At 36.2% G+C, this 24,210-nt stretch overlaps 1 protein-coding gene and 1 long non-coding RNA gene across 7 annotated transcripts in view; one reads left to right on the forward strand and one right to left on the reverse strand.

Annotated features, from left to right (window-relative positions):
• Window positions 1-1,318: 1,318 nt before the first annotated feature.
• On the reverse strand, window positions 1,319-23,329 carry LOC144653194 (uncharacterized). Of its 2 annotated transcripts, XR_013570694.1 has the most exons (3): window positions 22,432-23,329; window positions 17,979-18,038; window positions 1,702-3,055 (listed from the first exon to the last, which is right to left on the reverse strand). It is a non-coding gene; the product is annotated as an uncharacterized LOC144653194 (long non-coding RNA). The 2 variants fall into 2 exon arrangements; XR_013570700.1 differs by lacking the exons at window positions 17,979-18,038; window positions 22,432-23,329 and adding an exon at window positions 3,562-6,622 and having other exon boundaries at window positions 1,319-3,055.
• LOC144653147 (insulin gene enhancer protein ISL-1-like) overlaps window positions 6,670-24,210 on the forward strand; it is a 44,707-nt gene continuing 27,166 nt past the window's right edge. For 3 of the 5 annotated variants that reach the window (XM_078513119.1, XM_078513072.1, XM_078513132.1), the window contains exons 1-2: window positions 6,670-7,156; window positions 23,349-23,408. The gene's annotated coding sequence lies outside the window, so the exon portion shown is untranslated. Of the gene's footprint in view, window positions 7,157-17,878; window positions 18,060-23,348; window positions 23,409-24,210 lie in introns of those variants that run through there. The other 2 variants (XM_078513080.1, XM_078513088.1) reach the window with 2 other exon arrangements.

The raw sequence follows: 24,210 nt of genomic DNA on the forward strand, positions 1-24,210 counted from the left end.
CGTTAATAACTGCTTTCTTGTTTGCCAATTTTGGGGGCAAAGGCAAATAAGTTCCACCTCGCAACGGCTGGTAACGCGCAACATTAATGTACGCCGTTTCTATTCTTTCAATAACCCACCCCGAGCCTCTCTCTGACCAAGCCTCAATTTCTCCCTTTGCTTTTTCAATAAATTTGTCAAACTCTGGCTTTATTTGGTCTTTGTTGTCTTTTGTAAAAAATTGCGGTTCTCTTTCTCTAAAATAGTGGTGCATGTGTTGCGTTACTCTGTTTCTTTTTATCGAAAATTTTACTTCAAGTCCAAAGCTTGTTTTTTAACTTTTTAAGTCATCAATTTCGCTTACTAAAAGATCATAAAACTTTTTCTTGTTTTTTCTTGCAAAAATGTAAAGATCTTTGTTGTTTGTGTCAGTTTCGGGTATGTCCATTTTCCATACTCTAAGCCATTCGTTAAAATCGGTGTGGGCGAGTGAAAAAGACAAATTTCTTTGCGGGTTTCTTTGAAATTCACGAAGGTTTTCTTCCATCATTGCTTGCAAAGCTTCTGACGAGTATCTTGCGGCGGCCATCTTTTGCATATACTAAGAAAAAATATTTGTTCAATTGAAATTTCTTCCTAGCACACCAATGGCCGCTCTATATTTTGTGCGTAAAATGTATATTAAACATCTTTTTTAAAAAACTTGGTGTGTAAGGGTTAAAAAAGGCCTCTTGCGACCCCAACACATATGGGGAAGCCGGTTGTGGACACTAATTGTGAAAAGTAGCGAGGCGAGGCTGGCGAGCCAGGCGAGCCAGGCGAGTCCGAGCGAGTTTTCACAATTAGTGCCACAACCGGCTTCCCCATATGTGTACACGACAAGAACTCATGGAACCGGATTTCAACCGCGGACAGCTGTTTCGCCCTTATTGGAATTTGCTACATCGTGCTGATGAGCCACAATTAGGGTCCACGGTTTCAATCCTGCTTTACCAGTTCTACTCGAATTGGTGTCTCTCAAAGACTACTTTTTTCACGTAGTATAATCAGCCTTGCTATATTTTTTTCTTATTATTATATTATTATTCATTCAAAAAAGAATCGCTGACGTCACGCGGTAATGCCTGAATGGATTTTTCTGGCGCAACAATGGTGGCTACAATTGTAACATTACGACGAAAAGCTTTTCCAATTACACTTTGATAAAGACAGAAAAAAAAAAAACACACGAAAAAAACTTCAGAGGGCAGGCCTTCGTGATTTAGAGCTTATTTTCAGGACCAAAACATCGAAAATTCAGCAACAGCGGAGGAATTTGCCACTGTTTTACGCCGAAGTGAGAACTAGCTCAAACAGTAACTGGTCGCTAGAATTGAACATTATGCGACGAAAACCTTTTTCAAATTATGAGACGATTAAGACAGCAAAAACACAAAAAGGCTTCGAAGGAAAGTCGGTTGTTATTTAGAGCTTATCTTCCAGTCAGAAACATCCAAAATCCAGCAACAATGGAGGAATTTGCCACTGTTTTGCAAAACACTGAATTTATGCCGAAGTGAGAACCCATTTCAATTCATTTTGTGTTTTCAGATTTGAGGAAATATTTTGAATGAATAATAAAACAATTATTGAACTCCGCTTTCGTATGCTATGAAGAATTATGCAAATCTCTGAGGTTGTTATTCGCCTCAAGCCTTCGTCTTCGGCGGATAATACGTGGGTCTAACTTAAAAAAAAATTCTTACACCAAAAATTTATTTTTAATCTACATTTCCCTTATAATCAACACTAACGAAAAGAACGCTACGAAACTTCAATGTACCAAAGTGCACAGCTAATATTTTAACCAATGTTACTACCCTTAAAACTCTATTAAGGTATCAGCCACCCTTCAGGACCGTCCACGCGCGGATCGCTCTAGCGCTTTTGTTTTTAATACAAACCCCTACAAGCTGTTAATAGTTCCACATTATGGATTATTCCTTTACAAATGACCAAAACCTAAAACAAACGCAAAATTGAGACTATTTTTTTTGCGAAAGTATATGTCTGTGTTAATCAAGCTCCAGGCCCGCCGAAAATCAGACCTCAAGAAAGGGGAGGGGAATGGAGGAATGTAAATATTAGGGAGAGGGTTCGATCCAAGTAGCAATTTTCGGGGAAACTAAAATTAACTTTCCCATGTAATATTTCTTTTTCTAATAGTCCTTTTTTAGCCTGGGAAAATCCCATACTAATTTGGGGACACAATTAATAGGTATTAAAAATATGTAAAAAGAGAATTTAAAATACTTATACTTAGAGCTATATAAAATATTTGTGATAATTAGATATTAAGAAAATATTTAAAGAGAATTTAAAATACTTAAAGCTATATAAAGATAAAATTTATGATGAGCAGATATAAAAAATATGAAAAAAAGAGAATTAAAAATACTTAAAACTGTATAAAATAATTATGAGGAGCAGAGGGAACAGCTCTTGCAGCCATCATCCATGACAGAGCTAGGAGTGGGGTGGGGGCTCATTAATAAATAAACAAAAAAATAAATAAATAGAAATTTCCTGTGGCATTTTGATAGCTGCTCTTCATTCACTGTTCCAGATCAAATTGGTACGTGAATATCGGATCTAAATATCATTTTTTTTTTACTTGTAAGTGAAACGTTATAGCAACTAGGTTTCTAACATTGTCACTCCGTCTTGCATAAGGAATGCCATCAGTTCTTGCTCTACTGGGTGATGCGCAAGTATCTTAGCTCTCTGGGACTATAAAAGATTTAACCTGTACTCGTCAAGTGACAAATTGAGAGCTTCCAAGGTAGTGCTCTAAATCAACAAGAGTTGATAGGATCGCTTTATAAAATTTAATAGACTTGTGCACTTTCTTTGCAGTTCCAAGCGATTTTCTTCTGTCCAACTCTTGGAAACACTGCGTCATTAGTTCAAGGCTGAGTCTCGAGGTCGACGAACAAGTTCTATATACACGATTGCAAAATGGGCCTGGTAGGCACAGGATCTTCTTCTTCAGGTCTTCGACATGCATTGTTTCAGTTGCTTCTTTCAACTGCAAACACTGATGAGAACAAAGAAAAAAAATTTTATTATAAAATATAAACCTCTCGTGCAAACATAGCAATACTATTGTTTTTCATCCAATCAAATTGCAAACTTCTAAAGACAAATAAAGCTTGGGCAATGTCGCCATTCAGTTGGTACGCTGATGACCACTAATGACTCAAAAAAATTGTTTGCAAGAACAGAAAAGCTCAAATAAAGAGGAACAGTACTTAAGTTTTGTTTTAACAATCAACCAACCTTGTCTGCAGGAAGATGCCGTCCGAAAAAATTGTTTGCACAGACAACGACAAAGAAAAGATTGCCTTTTTGTCTTGAAAAAAAAAAAGATCCCCCCATTCCCCCGCCACTCCAAAAGGAAAATGGTCCGTTCCTTAGGTTCTCATAGACATCATATGACTCCAGACAGCCAAAAGAGAACATAAAAACCTGAATAAAAAACCGACGTGGCATATAATTTACAATTTTATAGAGTACCGATGACAGAATCACATCGTCACTTACAGTTTATACAGCACATAACAGGAAGGGAGACACAAAATTGGTATCTTAACATCAAATCCTACTAGTCCAAAATATCCAACATGTGTCACACATCAAATCTGCAAACGGCGGACCTTCGATTAAAAAGGATTTCAAGCCAAAGGAGTAAATCAGTCGGTGGAAATGACCGGCTTGATGTTATCTTTGTAGCCGAAGATGATATATGTAAACATGTACCAATAAATTTAAAGCTTCCTTTAACTGTACTGCTTATTGGACGAGCCAGTTGATTCCGATTTTATTTTCATACTATTTTGGCAAACTGGGGTCTCAAACAACACTGAAGGACTTTTTGCATTAAATAAAACTCAATTCTAAACGAGAAAATTTCATTGTTATAGAACTTCAACATGGCCCCCTGAAAGCAAAACAACAACGAGAGTACAGAGCATTAACAGTTCTTTTACAAAACTATCTGCTACACTAACAGTGGTTATTTTTGGAGAAGGAGACGACAAAAATCACACACACACACACACACACACACACTTCACGAATTATGAGTTGTTATAGATAAAACAAGGTACAAAGTTCTAAAAATGTTTTTGTCGGTGCGTGTATTTTACAACGACTATGCAATAGTAACTGTTTAGAATTTATCACACAGGCAAAAATACTTTCACTAAATGTGCAAAGTTTTATTAAACAATATTTGTACTAGTGTGAAGGCTACTGTTAAGTTTCATTGTTGTTCCCTGTATGAAAGTTTTCTCGCCCGCATCAGTTACTTCCAAAGATTTGTTTCTCAAACGAAGACTCCTTACCAGCCTGCGCACGTGTCTTTTACACCTCTAATTATAGCTGTATCGATGCTACTATGTTGTGATACCGGAGACTAGCATTAGCTTTGCTGTTACGGAAACCATTCACATCAAAATAATTTCTTTCGTAAGCCGCTTCCCGTTCTTTGGTGAGTAAACAATACCGCATTTGCGTGAAAGCGATTGATGAGCCCGCCTAAATTATAAACTGCTGTTTTTATTTTTATTATTATAAAGTATTTAAATTATCTCGCCTTTATCATTGAAATTTCAAGTAAAAAGGAACACAAAAAAGGAAAGAAAACGCTAGTTGTGACAATATAACTGCACTGAGCGCTCTTTTTTCTATCAGTAAAGAAGTTCCTTATTTCAGTGATTTGCATTTTTTAAGTAGGTCGACTAGTTGCAAATACATTATCGACAATCATCCATATTGCATATACAGGTGACTACATTCATAACGTGCTTACGTATTTTGCTTTTGTTTTAAAGGATGAGTTTGTTCTCGATCTGCAGTGATATCCTTCTTTAATCTTTCTTGATCTTTTGTTTATCTTGTCGATCGGTTTCTACGGATTAACTTAAATGGATTTATATAGCTCTTCATTAAGTTCAAATCGGCTTATCTCCCTTGGTAATCTTTCCCTAAGCTCGTTGCCATTTCACGGACAAATAACGACTACTTTTTGAATGCTTGTATTAATCTTCGATTTTGTGAAGCTGTTTGTTGATCTTTGTTGTGTAGATTGTGTTTTCCTCGCAGGCTTTCACCTCAGTATTCATGTATTTCATGTGTTTCTCTTTGCCCTTGCTTGTTTTTCATTCGTGTTCGTGATTAGTTGCCTGGCTGGTAAAGGCAGCGATCTCACTCTGTCGTCCTGAGCTCAGTTTGCCGAGGAGCAAGTATTGCTTCATCGCTCGCTCCCTCGTTTGTTTCTATCGTTTTATTATTTTATTTATTTTTGTAGATATCATGAAATCGCCTAGCTACATGGACTCGATTTAAAGTGATTTTGGTGTTTCTCACATACATTTAGTCAGCTAAACTTTAACCTCCTTTAGAAACTTATTCACTTCTGTTGTTGTTATGGCTACTCTACTTTTTCCTGTTTTCTCCCAACATTGTGCACTTTAGAAATATAAAAATTGTACTGTTTTGAACAAAATGGAAATAAAGTGAATACAGTGTGTACTCAGTTGTCCCTTTTAATGCTTGCATTGATTCATGTAGAGCCTCGTATTATGTTTGTAAAGTGGAAATGTCCGATTAATAAACTTGCGTTGTGCAAACTTTGAAACCCATTTGATGTCGTACAGGAGATTTCATTGGCTTCTCGGGAAGCCATTCTCAGTCAACATGATTGTTAAGACGAGATCTTTGTTGTTTGTTTTTATAGCAAGAAATTACTGTAGATTTTTTTCCTCACACTTGTCCACTTAGGATGTGCAGGGGAAGGAAATAACAAAACAATGCCATCGTTTAGAATAAAATCAAAGAAATGTAATACGCCTTTAGGAAGCCATTACGAGGAGTAAAGTAAATCGGAAAGTTTATCTTCAAAAGTCATGGCGTTTTATGAAAGGAAAACGAATTAATCTTTGTTGACATCAGCTGGAAAGTTCCCATTTTGAAAAGTACCCAAAATTTGACAGCGATCTTGTAACGATTTTCTCGAAACGCATCTCAGTTCAACGTAGTTCTTGAGAACATGGAAAAGGCAGGATCTATCCCAGAAGTACTGCAAAATTCCAGCGAAATTAGCTCACTAATCGAAGCAAAATAAACGGCTTTAGAAAGTGTAATTTCCTTTTGTGCCGGCTGAATGAGATATTTGTTCACGACAAGACGCGTGCATTTTGTTTTCATAACAAAATTAAAGAGTAATCTAAAACGTGAAAGAAGCGTGTAGTTACAGTTAGCAGACCGCCATTGTGTTTGTGTTTTGGGACAAAAGGAACTCAACAATAGACCGCGTGGTCTTTACACCTCGGCTCTGTAAACTGTATTTACAGTTTGCCGAGAATTTCCTGTTCACAGCTTCGTTTGGTAAACTGCCACAATATTTTGTTCCCCGTGCACACGAATTCAATACGCTGGATTTAAAGTTAACGCAAATTAGCTTTTTGGCAAACGGACCTTGTGGCCGTCGTCCCGACCGCCTTTTAGTCGTTGGCAAGCCTTCTTGAAATTTCAAGTTGTCCCTTGTTGAAACATAAAAGAAAAATACACATCCCATAAGTTTTAAAGAGAAAGTTGACTTTTCTGTGTGACAGGGACTAACCGAATGTGTCTAGTCTTCATTGTTTGGGAAAGCAGGCTTTTGTTTCGCTTAAAAGTTTTAATGCTGCCGTTGCTTTGTCAGCTGCTAATTTGGGCAGCTATGTTGACTTAGACAGTTTGGGGCCATTTTAGCCGCATTTGGAGAACTGCAAATGACCTCAGGAACACGAACAGTTTTCAATTTGTATTTTTCCAACTGTGAATCGTTTTAGCCGACAGTCTTACGAGAAATTTCAAGTTCAAATGTTCTTTTGATGAAACCGCAAAATTTAACATTTAAAAGGTTTTCCATCTCGCGCCCTTTTAAAAGTGGGTTTCGTAATGATTTATGAATGGCACATGTCACAAGTTATATTTAAATCAGATACTTATCTTTCTAGCACGATTTCCCGTTTTCCTTGCAGCACAGTGGAGCACGAACTCAAAAAGGAAGTCCACGTTTGTTTCGAAACCACTTCAAGTCAACTAACATTTTAAAAAAGCCGCCGCCTACACCTCCTACAGCACTGCTAAGGTAGGAAGCACTTCTGTTAGAGTAGCTATTTTTTCGTCTTCCCTGGCTCTTATCCAGAACTCAGTTTGCATTTCTTTGGGAGGCTCTTGAATCTTAAGAGTTGGTCTCGCACGTGGAATACGGCTTGCCAAAACTAAATCTATTGGTCAAAACTCTGGGGCAATCTATTTTAGCCAATTAAGCCAGCAATTCACAAGTGCCGACATAAAAATAAAACTTTATTATAACCATCTCCCGCGGCTGAAAACTCTTAAGGGTAACATGAGACCCCAGCGAAAACGTGTTTCCTTTTAATAACCAAATTTGCAGTGGTTTAGTCGCTTTCTCTTTGCTTTTATAGTTAGTTCGTACATGGACATTACCTTAGCAACTCTAAAATTTCGCACTTTGAAAATAAGCTCAAAATTGGAATTCCCGTACTGGCCTTTTTAATTTTATATCGAGTCTGAAGAAGACCAGAGAAACTGGTCGAAACGTCGATTCAAAACCAATTTTTAACCTCGGAAAAATTCCTGGAAGAGCAGACAACTTTTAATTTTTGAGATTCTTTCTTCTCACAGTCTAGAAATGAAGAACAAATCATATGTTTTATATTTTGCGGATGTGGCGTCTAATAATGTAGTTCATTCTCATTCATTCAGCATCTATTCGCAGTTAAACGTTATAGTTAATTAAAATGGAAGCGTTTGATAATTTCGTTCGGGATTTCTTGTTCAGTTTGGAGTAATCTCCTGGCTACAAAGGTTGTTTGAATTGACAGAATGTCAAGTGAAGCTATGCTCAGTGTGGAAAAACCGAATTATTGAGTATCAGACATTGTCCATTTTTCTTTCGTCAACTAAAGAACACACGCCTAACATGCGGGAAAAATTATCTGCTAGCAAAATAACTAACATTTCAGGTTGTACTTTAAAAGAGCTTTCGTAAGGAGTATTCTCCCTGGGCCATGCTCTTGTTAGATGGTTTACTTGTTTCCTCTATTTTTTTTTTTATTTTTTTTTTACTGTTGAAGCTGCCTATAGCCGTTGTCATGTCGGTGCCCTGCACATGTTTTTGTGATAGTCGCGTTTCCTGAAAACAGGTATAATGCATTTTTTAGCAGCTGTCAAAACGCCAAAAGGGAAAGTGTTGTTTTGCCTTCATCCGAGAAACAATTGCCTATTTTGTCATTGTCCTGGGCTGTCGGAGAGGCGTATTTTCCCTGGTGAAAGCGTCAACGCTGGTAAATCCATTCCAGTGGCCGAGCCACATTGAAATCTGACATGGCTTTTTCTTCATTAAACAATTTCCAAATGTCGCTTATTGATGTTGCCGTTTTCTCCTGCTTTTAAGATATTAAATGACCATTCTGTTTCCAAATATTTGTGTGTCAATTGAGTTCGATGGCTGGGTGATGTTATCAACATTCAATAGCGGAGCGGAGAAGAAAGCGTTTGACATCTTGAAAAATCGCCTGTTCGTTACGTGCGATCGGGTTTCGTTTGCTTTATTTATTTCCTCGGCAGCGCTGAAATCACAGAAAAATGTTATTGTTACTCATGGCCTTTTGATTGGGTCTCCGAACAAAACTGTTTATATGAACTATTTTGCTGGAGGGCAAAGTGGCCGTTTGTGATAGAAACAATTGCAATTTCAAGGCAAGTGAACGCTCCTTTCGTATTTGTCAAGGTGACGCACCTGCTTTGTGGACAACAGTTGTTCAATTACTTTTACACGGTGCTGTAGAAACGGGGGGGCAGGCCTTAGCACGAGTCACGTAGAAATTAACTCCGGTTGTTGCAATAAACATCCAGAAAGAATCTTTCTGTATGAATGTTTCAGTCTTCGCTTTGTTGTGCTAGCAAAACGTATTCCAACTATGACAATGTAAGTAACGCCCCTTCAATTAGAAAATACTAATTTGCAATCTTCTATTATTTCATTCTCGCGTCCTTACGCCTCCTTGCCTAGCTTAGCAAAAGTAAAACGGCCCGTTATTTTGCGTCCCTGTAGTGAACCATGAGGAAACACTCTTAAGCAATTCTAAGCAATTCATCACTTTAAAAATGACTTCTCACACTGTAATGAAGAAAATACAGCTCGCATTATGAAGATTGCAGTAAAGTAAAAAATAATTATGATGTATATTGCGGGTCTATTTTTTTTAGTCGGTTGCTCTAATGCCTCGGTTTCAAGCTCTTCAATAAGGATTTCTCGCATTTTTTCCAAGAAGTAAACGCTTTGTACAGTTAGAACGTAGAAGGATTTCTAGTTATAGTCAGGTATATGGCAAAATTTCGACGCCATGTAATTTTAGTATTTATATTGCTGATTAGCGAAAACGGGCATAAAATTAGTTTTAAGTAGAATTTAAATTGTTTTGCTTCCCGCGATGGTGGTAGAAGTGGCAGACTATTTAATAAAAGATCAGTTTTGTCTCGTTGGACTCAATCAGTTTTCGTGATAAAATTTACTAGTAAAATTATGCTTCGACCAGGAGTTTTCAAGACTTTTTTTTATTATTATTTAAAGCATTTTACTTGCTTTATTGGTATGGGAAATATATTCAGATACAAGCGAAAGGGCAGCTAGGAAAGGCTTCTCGTTAATTTATTGTATGTTCTTAGGTAGCCACACAATAGTAGTACGTTGAAAGATTTTGTGCAACCACAAGAAGGACGAATAAAAAATTATCGCTTTCAAAGAAATAAAGTGTAAACTAGGTGGGAAAGTAAAGCACTTTTTTGTTGTACTCGCAAAGATCTCGAGTCTGATTGTTTTATTTTCTTCAAGCGCAATTAGTAATACCAGCTTTAGCAGCAGTGTTCAAATTTAGAATCTGTTCATTTGAATTTAATATGCAACATCAATGGATCTATGAAATGGGTTGAATTGGATGAATTGTGCTATTAATAGCCCTTTTATAAAGTAATTTCTTTCACGAGTAAAAAGAAGTCTGCGATATTTCCACATATTTTCTTTATATTCTTCACAATATACGCTTTTTTATATTTGGTTGAAAAGAGTTTTCGCGCTTTATATACCAAACAATATTCCTTCCATATGGTCGTATAAGGATATTTATTCTAAGTCATTTTTCAATTCACTTCTAATTGTTAAAGCAATTCAAGCAGAAAATCTCAGACGAAATGGAGACAACATGAAAATCTTACCACTCTAAACAACCTTAACCGCTTATTTCTCGCTTTGCTCTTTTTTCTCTGGTTTCAGCGCTATCCACAGTTTCTTTTTAACCTCTGCGTTTCAAGACGGTTTTCTATTGTGTCATCTACTTAACTTGCACAACAACGACGACAAAATTAACTTCTTCTCAAGCAAGGAACGTCAGAAAATTATTCTCATTTGACAGGTTTCGTTTCTCAAACAGGTGGTCGATTTCAGTGCCTTTTTGCTGTCACCACGTACATTCAACAACACTATAGATCGGACTCACGTCAGTCGAGTATAGTTCGAGTTAATCTTGTATTCAACTGGTAAATTAAATTTCCTTTATACTTTACCTGTCGCTTTAGTCACTGGCACCAGAAAATAGATTTCACTGATGTCACATTCTCGCAGCTTTCAACTGTGTGAACAGAGGACCACTAAAGGTGTCTTTCTCGCGATGTTCGTTTTACTTTTATCAATGCTTGGAGTATGTTTGTCTTCTTCCAACGTTTAAGCGCGATTTCTACTTTTTTTCATGGCAGTTATTATGTAATTATTCGCTACCCATTTTGATTGTCTACGAGCTAAAAATGTCTTTAACACATTTTTGTCAATTCTGTAAAAATACAGAGGTTTCTGTTTACTTGCAATAACTAAAACAATCAGTTCGTGTGAATCGAAACAGCGAAATCAAAATTAAACAGCAGATTTTAGGTATCGCAAATCACGTCTCTTCATGTTGTTTTCTTACGAAATGGAAAGTTAATTCTTCTTAATTATTTTAAGATACGCGAATTGAGGAGTATATATGGTCACCACTGAAGCGATTATTATATAGGGAGAGTTCTATCAGCCTAAATATCACCAAATACAAAAAAAAGAAAATTGCAGTATTGAGCAAAGCTTTCTGGCAAGATCACTTTTTATTTTAAGTTTTTGTTACGCATAACCTTCATTCTTGATCAGTCGAAAATTTTGATTCGAAGTAGATGTTATATTGCCATATTTGCAGGTTAATAACAAACGTATTCGCCTGCCTAAGAACCACCTCTCACGTATTAAAGTTTCCATACTGAAACATTCAACAACAGTAAAAACGTTTTGGCAGAAGAAAGGAACATCTATATTGCCAGATAAGAAGATCGCTCTTTAGTTTTGTTCTAAGTTCGGTAAAGACGAGAACTTATGAGCCAGTTTGATTTAACATTGCTTGCTCGCCGTTAAATATGAACATGCTATTTCACAAAATCGAACATGGTAAACAACAGGGCTGTTCGACTACAGGTCTTTGTGCGTTTTGAAATAAGATCTAGCGGACAATGTCAGAACGAAACCGTTAAAAAAATGATTTAATACTAATATTTCTTTTACTGTGTACTTTAGTCGTTTTATTGCAAAGAACAATGAGTTACGAAACATAATTGTTAGATTCTTGATTGAGCCGGTCTAAGAAGAAGTTATGTTTGCCTCTCACTCTTCTGTGTTCAAGTGGATGTTAATTTTTTAGAGGGATCGATTAAGGCTAAAATACGAGTTTGTTGCGGTGTGAAATATTCTTTTTTTCTAGTAAAGCTAGTTAAGATAAGTTTTTTATTGTATATTTCAGTTCAGTTACTTCACGACGCCATTTTGAGCGGAGTGAAGTAAGCCACAGATCAAATGTCTTGAAATCATTTCGAAAACAATTAAAACGAATTCAAAGCAAAGGTTCCTTTAGGAAGCGCTTTTTTCTTCGTACAACTTTTCGCCTAACTTCTCGGGCAGCTTTTGGTGCGTGAACGGCAACTTCTTACATTATTTATTTCATGAAATGAACGATCGTGCTTTTAATTAGTATTTATGGCATCAATGCCTTGTATATATGATGCCGTAGGTGACAAAATTAAAACGGGAATGTGGTCAACGTTATTCATTTTATAATTTCTAAGTAAGAAATTGTATATTTCTTTGGAGTTTTTTAACTTCAATTTACCAAAGATTGAGTTTTGAGCTCTCCTACAATACAAGAGACACGATGACCGATAACATTTGAGACAAATGTTGTAAGGTTTCTTATTTATAATTTAAAAACGATTTTCTTTTGAGACAGTTAATACATAGTAGTTTTCATGTGTAAGTTTTATTAGAGATAAAGCAGCAGATAAATCTTTATAGCAGTACGTGTTAGCCTTCCCTCTGTGCTGTCTTTTTCTTTTGTTGCCAACTTAAGCAACAATACATTAAAAATGTACTGGTGTTCAATTTTTTTTCTTTACAGGTATTTAATTACTCTTTCGTAACTTGTATACACAAAACTCGATTTTGAACTGCGCCAATACTTTCATTCTTTATTTTGTTTTGACCCGCAATTCAATTCTGAAAGAAGGCACCATCTGAGAATTTTCCCTTCGAAATTATTTCAATATAAAGAGACAGTGCATTACCAGTAAATAAGCCGCGTTATTTACTTTGCTTCGTGCTCGTATCAATGACTTCTGCTCTCTTCTAATTCGCTCACTCTCATTTACGCGTCAATGTAAAACAACGTTAAGTACTAAAGAACAGTACATAAGTGACATTGAAGCGAATTATTCTGTACGTTGTTCTTCAAATACTTCGAATCTTCAATATGATTTATTCAGTTGTGAAAATCGAAAACTTTTTTTGTGTGTTAAGGTGATTTTGTTTCAGTTCTGTGATTGTGTTAAGATATGCTTGGTAGCCTTTACGGACTAAAATTCTCTCTTAATTTTATGCTTTTAAAACGTTTTATGGAAGCGAGGAATATTTTAGCTGTAATACGTTCTGTGGCTGACTGAATGTCGCCCCTTTGAAATAACAGTTATTCCAAATTCTTTCGTGAGCGAGTTCCTTTTATGAGAATTCGAATGGCTTCTCGAGTTCAATGACGAGCATATGGTTAAACACAGTAGTTTACAGATTTTCCTCTTTCAAAAGGCTCCTTCGCTGCACCTAAGTAAATGTTTACGTGGAAAATGTTTTCTTTTCACAGCCAGTTGTTTCAATGGTTGAATTTCCTTTGTGTTTGACTGGTACCACCACCGCGGTACCTGCATCTTGTGTAAGAATTGTGCCTATCCCCTTTTCTAGAATGGAGACAAATAAGCAATCTTCAGACAGATATATTATGCTCTTTGTTGAACCACCTCAATAGCTGAACACTGCTAGGCGGAGAGCACGGCGATAATTCGTTTAAACTGCAAATCATTTCTGTTAAAAAGAAGCGATAAATTTCTCCTGACGGGTAATCGAAACGTCTAGAATTTTTCTCAGTCAATCAAGCATCTGGCTTTTCCACACCGCTCTGAAATTTGAAAGCTGCCACAAAGACAAAGCTCACAAATTCGAAGCTTTCACGAAGATATAGAGAATTCCTCTGACGTCCGAAGCACGGTTTTTTCCTTTCCACCCAGGTTAGTATTCAACTTCAAACGTTGTTCTAACGAAATAAATATTCTTGTCTTCTTTCTTCATTATTTTTTCCCCGTTTTAAGTGCCGTTCTTTTTCATCATGCATTACCTTGCCTATTGTATTATTAGAGACAAACGATTGATTTTAATATTATAGAATGTCGTCAACCAATTTTTTTTTTGCTGTTTGCTGACTGAAACAGCTTAATCAAAACTCTCTCCCTTTGATACAGGTATTGTGTAGTCTACCATTGTTTTCCTATTTTCTTTAAATGTTTTTTTATTTCCAATTTATTTTATTAAAAGTCATCTATTTTTTACAGTACATGGAACGAGGTCTTTATGATCAACCCGTTCGCGACAATTGACATTTTAAATTTTTGCTATTAAATCTCGGTTGTCATTTTTTTAGCCAAGAGAACTTCGTTATTCAAAATTTTTTAGTACAGTACTCCTTTCATTTTTATTCTTGTTTGAAATAAAAGCAAAGTCAATGAATTTTCACAATGAAAGCGAAATTTGTTTTTATTTTATAATTAAACAGTCGATTATTGAGCCTTACCCTTTACTTTGTTGCAAGGAAATAGACTAAAATTCAGTATATGGCTGAAGAAAGCAGAAGAAAGTGAATATCAAAAATGATAACTAATACAGACTTAATCAAGGGATTGTACAGAGTTTTAGATATCTCAGTTTGATTTCTTTGTAAAACGTTCCTGAAATATTGAAGAGTACATTTTAATAAAGAAACAACATGTACATGTAGATGTACATCAAAGATCTTAGGCCCATTATGTTTGCTTTGCAGCCGTGCATTTTTTTCGCTACTCTTAAGTATACGATTTGCTATTTCCCCGTACATGAAACTAAACCTTGAATTCAGGCACCAGTTGCCTATTCTTCTGTTTCGTTTGAAGTTCTTTGAAGCTTTTTTAGTGATGGTTTTTAATTTTAAATTCTATGAAAAAAAGTAAAACACAAATCTCGTGATTTTATTAAACATAATTGTACGTGTGTTTGATTGCATGAAAATTGTTCCCTTGTGAAACGATCGCTCAAATAATCGATTTTGAACGTTATATATCTGTTACGAATGGATCTTACGGGAATTTTTATAATTACCTTATTGAAGGAGAAATCTAAAATACCGAGCCGGTTAATGAACTGTTTCTCAATTTCGTGGCCATGCAATCAATGAAAGGCAGATTGCTCATCGTTTTACCTCCCTAGTTCTTAAGCTGACAAGAAAATATGCGCTTATGGTAAAAAGTGTATATTTCGTTGTAAGTTTCCATATACCAGTGAATTCTGAATTTTGCTATTCAGAAAGTGTACCGTAAGGATACCGCACGGTTAAGAAACTTTCAGCTAGTAAGTGACTTCGCCGCTTGATAAATAAACACAGTTCAATTCCATTATTTTCAAGTCGTGAACTACGTTACTTTTCCTTTACCACGTTTTAAAGCTAAAACGTTTATCAGCTCAGCGGTATGTGTATCTAGTGTTGTGTCCCGCCTTAACAGCTTTTCGCAACAAAGTAAGGAAATGACCCTAATAGAACAACGCATTAAGCAAACGCGAATTCGCAGCAGTGAACTGCGGAAAGAGGTTCGCTTGTCTGGCTGCGCGCGGAAAGTTGAAAGGTTTTATTTGGTCTTTAATTTGTTAGTTGCATGCTCTTTGTTCTGTTTTTAGTTGAACATGAAATTTCATATTTATACACTTGAATTTCGCACAGAAATCTTTCGCCCACGTGGTTTTCACCCTTCTCGCCGGTTTTGTGATTTATTTGTCGTTGCGTTGAAAGAGTATTTTTGATGCTGTCGTTTTCGCTTTTGCGAATTTATAGTGCGGCTTATTCACATTTATTTTGCAATTTGTCAGCTCCACATTTTGTGCAGATTTCCAATGTGAGAAAAATATTGTACACAAAGACTGCTACCCGTATTTTATGTAAACACAAGATTTTCTTTTTGTGGCCAGCCCTTTCTCGATTGTGCTAGAAACTTCGCCATCTCCATTGAGAGTGAGTGAAACTTTTATAGCAGCCCTGTGTTAACACATCATATTTTGCTACACTGTCGCAGTTCAAAATATTAAAATCTCAGTTATAAATAGAGACCTTGCACTTTCTCTGCATGCATGTATTAAATATTTCAAAATGAATTTAGATCTTCTAAAGATTTAACCTGCTAAATGTCTTAATGTTTCAACAACAACGCAGCGTCGCTTCGGGAAGGCACAAAGCCAAGTACTTCTTTTATTTTCCAGCTTGTTTCTTTAATAAAAGCGAAACTTTTTTCTGCTTCATCCTAACATCCTCACAGTTTGCCAACTTATTAAACTGGCTAGGACATTTTGCACCTTGAAAGGTTTATACCTTTACCATGCCTAAGAGCGCCATTACAACAATCTTTTCTGAATAGTTTTTATTCCACATTTAGTTTTTCGTAATTGAAACTCATGTTTTCAAAGCGCGTTGAACATTTATATTTTACGTCTGCATTTAGTCGTGTGTTATGGTTTTGAGAGATAGCGCTCTTTTTTGACACAATCGTTTGCTTTAAGTGTAAAGCTACATGCTGGCATTTTATTTTTTTTTATTTAACGCCGAGTTTGTAATAAATAAATGTAGCAAAGTTTGCATGCGTGAATTCACAGCATGGCCACTGAATATTATAAACTGTGTAAATGGCTTCGCTGTTTTCACAAATCTTGTACAATTTTTCAAGTGTCTTACCAAGTTTTAGCTATGTGTCGAATGAACCCGCACATGTACTGGCAAAAAAGATAGCAAAAGAAAAAAAGCTTTTTGCAGGCATGGGTCTCCACTTATATTATAATTCCTGTCCTCTGAATTTTGTCAAAACCTGTCTGAAAAACGAAAGTACCTGCTCCCCTTATTATGAATCTTCGTCGCTAAAAGTAAACATCTGGAGACATTAAAGTGCACTTTGGCGTCGAGTGCTTTTTCTCGTTCTTAATGCGACGTTAAAGTAATGAAACATTTATTGTAAGCGAAAAAAATACTTCTTCACAAGTTTCTTTTCGGTCGCTATAGGTAATTTCACCCCGCTGTGTTGCTGTAGCATTTGCCCCGAAAAACCGACCGTTTAGAAATCTCTTGCTGGGCTAGTTAAGGGCTGACTGCGTTTTTCTGGAATGCGCAACTAAGGGATTAATACGCAGCTGCAACTAACTTAAAAGAAATTTAATATCACGTTCATACTCCTGGCGAGTGGCAAGGCGTATGAGCTGTTCATAAACTGTAGAATTCGCTTTTGTTCCTAGTTTTCTCGAGTTAAATGTTACTTTGTTTGCGCATACAAAGGGACTGCGATCGCTTTATTCTCTCCAGCTCTTTCCCTTCGAATTACTGACAAGACACTTATGTGCGCTTTTGTTTTATTCTTGAATTTTCTTCCTTCGAGTCCTTTTATTTTATTTCACTCACTACCCAAAGAAACTTCATTTTAAATGTCATTTCATTTAAATTATCTTTTTTTCCGTCTCTTTCTGCGCTAAATTAGAAACAATGCAAGCCTTGTTTTTCTTTCTTTATCACAATATAGTGATTAAGGTGTGCTTCTTATCGGGAAAAAGAAAATTAAATCCGTAAGGAATTGTCCACTTGCGTACATTTTGTGTCCTGTATCATAAGATATGGCAGAAGGTATTTCCCCCTAAAAGGGTATTTAACGGCCCGCCAACCAGAAGTGGCTGTCACTTATAGCACGGCCTTTTGAAGTTATTTACCCACTGAAAAGCATTAAAGGTCGGCACGTTTGAATCTCCGCATCTGCGGAACACAACTGTGCTATGGCCTGTCGCGTGTTTGTTCTCGATACGCAAACAATTTTATTTCAAAATAAACACAGCATTTTGCTTTTCCTGGAGTAACTGTTTTACGCTGTGCGCAGTATATTGGAAATCCGTGACTTTCCTTCCTGTGGTTTTAATTGGGAATGGCGTTTAACCTGCGTGCTTATTGACTGTTGATTTCGCGTCTCGCTTATTGGCGCGTCATATGAGCACGCTCAACCAATGCGCGCAGTGCTTTCATGACATTCCGCTTTGAGAAGGCTTCCGAACCCATTTAAAGTCTCCAACTTGAGTAGCTGGTGGCCACTCAGAGCACTTCCTTATCGGATGTTCTTTATTTTGTACCTGCCTTTTTAACGGCTCTTCTGTTGTCTGAACAGTCACTTAAGCTTTTTTCTCACACTCGTCCGATTAACTGCAGTCAATAAGCCATTTATCTCACCTTCACCGTCATCAAAGTCTGTCACTGGAAGTTTTGTTGCAATACGGCTTCTCCGATAACCTGGAAGAACATTAGCGTGAAGTAAGTAAGGAATCTTAATTATAAGTGGTGCTTCGCATACAAAATTTTAATGTCCACTTTACAGAGAAGCTGCTATGTTTTAGTGCGTCTCTGTAAGGGTATATCTATGGTAAGAGGAGTTTAAAGTTAAGCTGCGTTGAATAATGTTCAACTTGATCCATGCAAGTTGGTTCACCTATTTATCGAGCGGCTTTCAGGTATCTTTGTAGTGTTTCCCAGAATAACAAGCACTCATGCCAGGCCAGCGTATGAACCCATTACAAAATTCCTGTTTCAGCACTAAGACCCTCAAAAGTTTAAAATACTCAACTGAATAGACAGCAAACTGGCCAATGGTAGTATGTACCTATAAGGACCTTTTGTTATTGCTAAAAAAAAAAATTGTATGCCATTTTTTCATGGAAAGCTTTTTAAAATAAAATAAAAGCGACATTTCTCAAACAAACTGGACTGACAGCAATCAAATTATGAGATTTTCTTTAGGATTTGTTTTTTACGATTTAAATCCGTCGATTAAAAGTTTGACTCATTCACTCCCCCTTTCCTCTTTTAGTAAAACATCTTTTAAGTCTCGATACCGCAAGGCTGGCGGGAAGAATTAAATCGAAGCCTTAGATTAAAGACGAAATCTCGTTATACTAATCACACACATATTGTGACTATCCTGAAGGACGAATGCTTACTATTAAAACCGGACATCTCAGTTAAAATTTCCCTTGATAAGGAAATTCCGTTTTATAAACGGCGATCGACAAGGCTTTTTACGAGTGTAAAAGATCGTCGCACAATTGTTTGGAACTCGTTTAGTTTGTGTAAAAGATTAACGTTCTTTTTGTATATAAACTTTCTTCATCTTTTCTATGTATGATCGTTGAACGAGACAGCCTTCCGTTCCTGTCCGTATCTGTGACAGTTCTTCGCCGATATGCTATGATATTCTTCGTTGCAAAGACAACTCTTTCTTGGCGCGCACTCAAGTTCTTGTGCGGCGGCAAAGCAGGAGCAATCGTGATTGGAGATTGGAGAAAGAAGAGAAACGGGGCTGGGAAAAGTAAGATGCCTGTTTGCCGCGCTTTTTCCTTTTTCCGCCGCTGTATTTTGTTTGCTGCTGGCAGGATAATTCGCGAGAGAATCATTGCAAGTTGGTGTGAATGTTGCTGTATTTCAAAATTTATGTCTTCGCGCATTAAACGATCCATAGAGGCTGCAAATTATGTTACTGTATACCTTTTTGAAGTTCACTTCTAAAATACTCTTTCTAGTTCGTTTCTTCAGCTCTGTCAGCACTTTTTCACCTCAGTAATGGCCAAAATTTGAAAAGCTAGCTCTCAGTCAGAAAAAATTTTCCTTGAAAAAGCTCGGTGAAGACATTGTTCAAGTTAACGATGTCAAATACTAAAACAGATAATGATTATTTATTATCTTGCTATCATTGACAAGCAGTTTGTCGATTTTTACCTATACGAAAATTCGAAGTAAGAATAATAAGCACCTTTTCTGGCATTTCACTTTATTCAGCTGCAGTGTTTTGTGAGGCGTAAATCTACTTCATGTTAATCGCTGGTGACAGCGGTGTGAAACAACATTCCATACCCGGCTGCTTTTATTAGTCAGTTTGTTTAATAGCTGGTCAAAATATCAAGTCTCTCTGACGACTGCTCTGATAATTTGGTGGTAACTTCATCAAGAAAATATCCCCTTGTTGATTATTTTCTTTGTTCTGATAACGTGTATGTTGCAAAATAAATTTAGATTCAATGGACGAATTTCATGCTTATAGCTGTTTGAACTGAATGAACAATCGCATGCATTATAAAATGTTCTTATTTTGAACTACATTGCAAAAGTCGAAAATTCATATCTATGAGGCCGCGATAGAAAACCCAAATACAAATTAATTCAATAATTTATATAGTGATTGGGCTAGCAACGAAAAGCGCAAATTTATAGGAAGGGAATACCGTCCCCTATAGTTGATTGATTATTTTTCTGTTATATTAATTCTCGTTATCCTGTACGAAGAGTTAAAGTATAAATCAAGTTATTAGGAGGTTTGCCACAGACATTTATAACAGATAAACCAAAGATGCAGCTCCTGTGGAGATCTCTGAACTGACAATAGTAAAATTAAAAGGAACATTCTTGGCTCTTGGCGCAATTTTGTATGTTGGTTTTGTAAGAAACGCACAGTGCCTGTCTTAGAAAATAATGTCTCCATTCAATTGTATGAATCTAGATGAATATATGTCAGAAAAGTGTTAGAGAAACCGTCTCCTAGACAGTTAAGGGCTTGTGATAGGCGGTGATAGATCACTACACAATTGTGTCGAAGAAAAACGGGTTTAAGTGCAAGATAACGAGAGGTCTGAGATAACCGACTATGATGGTTGCGTGGCGACCAAAACGCCGGACTGCGAAGGAAACTACAGATAGTGGGCTGTATTGAACTCAGTTAATATTTCACGGAAAAGAGTATGATTCATGCAGCCTGAGATTGTATGGTTGGCCGAAGAGAAAAGCTGTACTTTCCTGGACGAGTAAACAAAATTTAATTTTTAACAGCTCCCCTTATTGTCGGAACAGAAATTGGAATTAATTGACCCAATATGCACTATTAACGTGCAGCCTGAGATTCTATGTTTGGTCGAAAAGAAGGCTGTGTTTTTCTTGATGAGTAAACAAAATTTAATTTTTAACTGCTCTGTTCTCCACCCCTCATTGTCGGAACAGAAATTGGAATTGATTAACCCAAGATGCACTATTAACGTGCAGCCTGAGATTCTATGTTTGGTCGAAAAGAAGGCTGTGTTTTCCTTGATGAGTAAACAAAATTTAATTTTTAACTGCTCTCTTCTCCACCCTTTATTGTCGGAACAGAAATTGGAATTGATTGACTCAAGATACACTATTTGAATAACGTGGCACTCCCCGCACAGCCGTACGTTTCTTCGCCTTATTAGGAAAACCACGTGTTCTATTCGAGTGCGCACCTTAAATGACCTGCTCTAACAGGGTAGACAAAACATGACATCCTTATATGTAGCACCTGTTGGTAGCGAGAAAGTTGTACACGTATATTTAACTTACACAAGTTAATTTCGTTTTTGAAAACCCCCTGAAGGTGAGAAAAATTTTTATGCTGTTTTTATGCTGTCTATGAAAAAGTGATCTCTTCTTGAAGTTTTGTTTGCCATGCAATTATTCCTAAGTCATGTATGCATACTCACGCTACTCACGGATCGCTGTTAACGACTGCTTTATTCAAATTATAGGCAAGCATTTCTTCTTTAATTTGGAACATTTCATTTGTCTTATATCCTATATAATTGTTTTCTTTATATGTTTTTGCTCTGCATCTTACACCAACAAGCTAAATCAATTGAACTTTTCGAATCTGACTCCACTGCATTAGTCATGAAGGTTTTTTTATTTATCCAGGGTCGTATAACAGCTTCTTAAAATTAATTCAACTAGAATGCAGTTTTACATTTTCTTTTTATTTCTGCTTGCAGCTCCCAACGCAGAATAAACCTATCGGGTTTACATGTAGTAGTTTATTTTGTCGCAGAAAATGTTTGTTCGTCTTTCTACTCATCGTTCAAACGTTGTCTTGTTAAAGTGCAACAACATTTTCTCTACTTAATTTTAATCTGCTGGATATTACCTTTAGCTTTTTGCATTGTAAATTCATATTTATCTTAATGTGTAAGCAACTCTGCGAGTTTGGTAGTAGAAAAGTTAATTTTGATATTTTTCTTCTACGGGGAAGAACTGTAGTGTAATTTCTCACCAAAATCATTGACCAACGTTGTCTTGTTAAACTGCAACAACATTTTCTCTACTTCATTTTAATATGCTAGATATAACCTTCAGGTTTTTGAATTGTAAATTTACATTTTTCTCAATGTGCAGGCAACTCTGCGAGTTTGGTAGTATTTTTTTGTCTACGAGGAAGAAGTGTGGTTTTTACTTCTCAACAAATATCATTGACCAACGGTGTCTTGTTAAACTGCAACGATATTTCTCTACTTCATTTTAACCAGCGAGATATTATATTCAGCTTTTTGTATATGCTAGTTATAACCTTTAGGTTTTTGTATTGTAAATTCATATTTATCTCAAAGTGTGAGCAACTATTCGATTTTGGTAGTTGAGAACTTTAAGTTTTATATTGTTTTTCATTTACGGGGAAGTAGTATTGCATTTAAAACTCACCAACATCTTTTCTATTACATAGAACATTGACATTTTTTTACCACAGAGTGTTACAGAAAACTTTCTTACTCGAGCAAGATACTACCTACGTTTTGAAGTTTGGCGGTGTGTGGGGAGTTAAGAATGTTATTTTTCCCCAGTTCAGTGTCTTCTTCACCTCAGGCGGGGTTTCCCTTCGACCATGTTGCGCCGTTTCAGGAATCCTCGTGAATGTCTAGCTCATAGCTTATAGCATTGTTGTTTCGAGGAAATCTATACTCTATACTCGGACCTTATAGCAAAGCTTGTTTATGTAGTACCAACTTCACAAATCGTTCAAATCTTTCTGTTTTTCACGCAGTTTGACTCAGTGTCAGTGGCATAATGTATATAGTTATATATACAGTTGGTGCTCACATAACATTAGTATAAAGGGACACTGTCACCAGTTTCACTTCAAAAACTCAAGAGCTCAAAGACATTATTGAAACTACGAATAGTGGCCCAATCTTGTTAAAAATCACTATGCCAGTGCACTGAATCGATAAACAAACGGTATTATTGTGATGCCATCAGGAACTTTAAAACTCAACTTGAAAATTTCGGGCTTTTTTTTTTCAAGTTCTGTATTTGTTAACTGGAAAAACACCGAAAACCTATAATGGCTCCCTTCTTCCTTCAACAAAAATTTAGCTTATTTTATATACGAGAAGACCAATTCGCCAATTTTAGTCCCTTTCACCGAAAAGCAGTAAAATCCCCGTGACAGTGTCATTTAATTGTCTATTCTATTGTGGATCTTGACTGGCTTCTTAGATCATCTTGTAAACGGTCTTTTTCAACTACCGGAGTGAATGATCCTATATTGTGACAGTATTAAAACCAACAGCACTTAATCAGTTCAAATGAGTTGTATACGATGATGGCAAAAGAGTGAATTGCAGAGACATTCGATAATATGATGATCAGGCTCACACAAAAGATCGCTTAATTCCTTCTTACTATTGATAAAATAAAAAAAATATATATGTAGATAAATTTCAATGTCATATTTTCGTTTAAACATTTTTCTTTTCTATCTTGCTTTCTTCACAGACCAAGTTTGCCGACGGTAGATTTTTTGAAAGCACGGTAGTTACACAAACTTCATTGAAGGTTTGTATTTCAGGTTGTTAAATGCGTCGTAAATGTGAACATGTGTATTTATTACATCCTCGTTCAAAGGGGTCGACCTGGCCAAGAAATTGAAATTTACAATCATGTTGAGATTAATTGGCGAGGAACTGATCGCTGCAAAATATTTGCCAGCGTTTTAACTTATCATGATGCACACAAACATTTGCTGGTCAGAGCTAGCCTATCTCTGGCAATTGTCGATTACGCAAGAGATTCAAATAGAACATAATTTGTTTGACAATACGCAGAATTAAAATGGGGAATGCTAAAAGTATACACGTCTTTATCTTTCACCACAAAGTTCAATCAGTTTCCCTTTTCCAATCTTTTACTTTCAATACTGCAATAGTCATGAAGGTTTTTATTTGTACAGGGTCGAATGACAGCTTCTTAAAAATGATTCAACTAGAATCGAATAGATTTTGTGAATATAAAGTAAACTTTGTGAATAAGTATTAATCTAAAGCTCGACGCCTTTAATGTTAAAATGATTTCTTAGTTATGTATTTGAATTAACGTGGAAGGCACTTTCAAAAAATCTTATATTGTTTTTTAACTTGGTTCAATTATTGGTGTTCATGGAAACATCATCCTCCGTGAACATTGCAATTAAATGGGACATGTTTTTATTTAATGTTCATTCGTCGTGCAATGGGAAAACTGACAGCTTAGCCATAATTCTTTCTGTTTTTTTTTTGTTTTTTTTGGTTTTTTTTCCAATTCCTATTTATGTCGTCTTTAAATCCACATAATTTTTTTATTTTACTTTTTAAACGCTTTA

Source organism: Oculina patagonica, chromosome 1 (assembly GCF_052425735.1).
Source record: "Oculina patagonica isolate OP01 chromosome 1, crgOcupat, whole genome shotgun sequence".
Lineage (NCBI taxonomy): Eukaryota > Metazoa > Cnidaria > Anthozoa > Scleractinia > Oculinidae > Oculina > Oculina patagonica.